The sequence below is a fragment of the Mesoplodon mirus genome (genome assembly GCF_964341445.2).
Source record: "Mesoplodon mirus genome assembly, chromosome: 5".
Taxonomy (NCBI): Eukaryota; Metazoa; Chordata; class Mammalia; order Artiodactyla; family Ziphiidae; genus Mesoplodon; species Mesoplodon mirus.
The window spans coordinates 57,705,039-57,708,357 of record NC_138980.1 but is presented as its reverse complement, the minus strand read 5'-3'; the positions used below and the strand labels follow the sequence as shown (position 1 = coordinate 57,708,357).

The 3,319-nt window shown below is 40.4% G+C and overlaps 1 pseudogene across 1 annotated transcript; it reads right to left on the bottom strand.

Moving 5' to 3' along the window:
* Positions 1 to 577: 577 nt before the first annotated feature.
* Positions 578 to 1,907, bottom strand: LOC309804638 (mitotic checkpoint protein BUB3-like; annotated as a pseudogene). The gene has a single exon. The product of its transcript is annotated as a mitotic checkpoint protein BUB3-like (transcript).
* Between the last annotated feature and the right edge of the window lie 1,412 nt (positions 1,908 to 3,319).

Here is a 3,319-nt window from a genome sequence, read left to right as displayed (position 1 = left end):
TATGGAGGTTCCCTAAAAAACTAAAAATAGAGCTAGCATATGACTCAGCAATCCCACTACAGGGCATGTAACTGGAAAAGATGAAAACTCTAATTTTGTCTTTAATTTCTAATAAGCAAAAAGATATATGTTCCCCAATGTTCATAGCAGCACTATTCACAACAACCAAGTCATGGAAGCTATCTAAGTGTCCATCAACAGAGGAATGGATAAAGAAGATGTGGCATAGACTCCTGTTGTTTCCCAGAACCTGTTAGGATTCCCACTTTCCAACAATCCTGCATTCTGGCAGAACTTGGAGCGAAGAGCAGAGAGTATTATTGGAACAAGCTTGATCTCTCTTGGATGCCAATGAACAATCTCACAGGCTTCTCCTTTGGGCTCTGACCTAAGACTCTCCCAGCCTGTTTGCCAGAGGCTAAGGGCCTTTCAACTTCCAACATGTCCCTGACCCATCTGAAATGTGCAACACCTGGAGAACTTAACTTTCTAAAAACACACTACCCTGGAAGGAAGAGCTCAGCCTCTTCTTTCGGGGAGGGACGTTTAGGTGACTATTCTTTTTTTTTTTTTCTGAATCTCTGATTTATTAGACAGCATGGAATTAACAGGTTTAGGTTATTTTACAAAAAGAGCTCAAGCTGCTCATACACAGCAACTGGGCTTGCTGGGGGGGAAAAACAATTCTTCAGACTACTGCAAAAGGACACAAAGACTCCTCATCCTACACATAGTCAGTATGAAAGGGCACACAGACAAGTTTTTTGCAAGACAGAAAACAGAGGAATCCACATACTAAATAACATGTCCACAATGACTATAATGCATCCCTTACGGGATAAGCATGTAATTGTAGGAAGCAAAACAAAGCTTTCCATAGAGAAACCACTTTCACGAGATGATTAGGTGGATTTGGGTTTTGTTTCTGCATCTGTCACTTGGCGAATGAAGATACCATCTTCGGGCTGTTCCGTGTCATCCATTTCATACATATACGATGACGCTATTGCAAGTGTAGTCCCGAGTGTAGTGACGCAATGCTGGTGGGGTACCGATGCAACTGGCACAGTCGCTTTTTGTTAAATGGATCCCAAATATTTACAAATCCATCAGAACCACCTGTGGCAAAGGTATTGTGGATGTTGTGAAACAAAATGGCATTGACTGGGTAAATTTGCTCAATATTATTTTCTTTTAGTCTGTGACACTTGAAGGCATACTTCTTCTGTACCTCAGGGCTTGGGTCCAAGTACTCAACTGCCACTTGGCCTTCAATAGAGCTTAATACATAACCCTGCTTCTTTGGAAATGCTCGTATGCAGCGAGTCTGGTACTTGAGGCTGGACTCCCGGCACTGCTGCACGTAGCCCATGTTCCGTAAGTCCCACACCAACACTCTGCGGCCTGCGGTGCCCACAATCAGCCGGTCTCCGGACACTGAGAGGGTATACACCTTTTCAGGCTGAGAGAAGGTCCCAGCATTACAAGGGGTTCTGGGATCCCACAATTTAACTGTCTGATCCCAACTCCCAGTAACCATCACATTCACTTCTGGACAGTATTCAACACATCTGATAGGGGCATCATGGGTTCCAACAAGATTTTCTTGATCAGTGTTCAAATCATGCATTTTCAATTGATGGTCTAATCCCCCACTCCAGGCATGTGTTGGATCGTAGAAAGCGCAGTCCATGATGGCACCGGTGTGCTGGTACTTGAGCCGCATGGAATTGGCCGGCACATCGTAAAGGCGCACGGACGTGTCCCAGGAGGAGACCAACAGGAACTGGGAGGTGTTCGGACTGAACTTCACCGAGGAGATGCCATCCTCGGGTGGCTGGTTCAGCTTGAACTCGTTAAAACCGGTCATCTTAGGCTCCCTCAGAAGCAACTTCGCCGCTACTCGCTGCCGCTCTAGGTGACTATTCTTGAGAGAGCAGAACAGCAAGCTTTGTCCTCAGCATCTTAGCCCTGTGGGGCCCTGGGTTGCTTTAGTTCTTGCCTTTGCTGCTAGGACATGGGTCAGCTTGATCATACCAATATGGTAATTGAGAAGATGAGAACAGAAGTGATGAACCTGCTGCAGTTTTGCTGGTTGGTATTAGAGCTGATTGAACCCCAGGCCCCCTGTGTCCCACTTCTGCAGATCCCACTGTTAGCAGGAGATGATCAGAATATACAAGTCTCACCATTTAGACCCCCTGTGACCCAGACCCTTTCCTCTCTTCAGCCCCATCTCTCCCTGTGACCCCATGGTCCATATTCTAGTAATAATTTTCTTGTTTTGATTAAAGTATAATTGATTTACAATATTGTGTTAGTTTCAGGTACACAGCAAAGTAATTGGTTTAAACACATATATTCTTTTATTCAATTCTTTTCTTATAATTAGTTTATTATTATTAGATATTGAATATAGTTCCCTGTACTGTAACAGTAAGTCCTTGTTGTTTATTTTATATATGGTAGTGTGCATCTGTTAATCTCATAATCCTAATTTATCCCTTCCCCTGCTTTGGTGGCCATAAATTTGTTCTCTATATCTGTGAGACTCTTTCTGTTGTGTAAATCTGTTCATTTGTGCTGTTTTTTGGATTCCACATGTAAATGATATCAGGTAAAAAAAAAAGATGTGGCATATATATATATACACACATATATAACACATATAATGGAATATGACTCAGCCATAAAAAAGAATGAACTTATGCCATTTGCAGCAACATTCCTACAGATTATCATACTAAGTGAAGTAAGTCACACAGAGAAAGACAATATCATATAGCACTTATATGTGAAATCTAAAATAAAGTTATACAAATGAACTTATTTACAAAAGAGGAACAGATTCACAGACATAACAAACAAACTTATGCTTACCAAAGAGGAAGGGGGGGATAAATTAGGAGTTTGGGATTAACAGCTACACACTACTATATATAAAATATATAAACAACAAGGACCTATTTTATAGCACAGGGAACTACATTCAATATGTTGTAATATCTTATAATGGAAAGGAATCTAAATTATATATATATATATATATATATATATATGAATCACTTTGCTTTACACCTGAAACTGACACAACATTGTAAATCAACTAAACTCCAATAACAATGAAAAAAAAGAAACCACTTTAAATATAAAGACATAGGTAGGATAAAAGTAAAAGGATGGAAAAAGATATTCTATGGAAACAGTAAACAGAAAAAAACCAAAAAAACACCTAGAGTGCTGTATTAATATCACACAAAGCAGACATCAGAGCAAGGAATATTTCTAGGGATAGTGAAGAATATTACATAATGCAAAA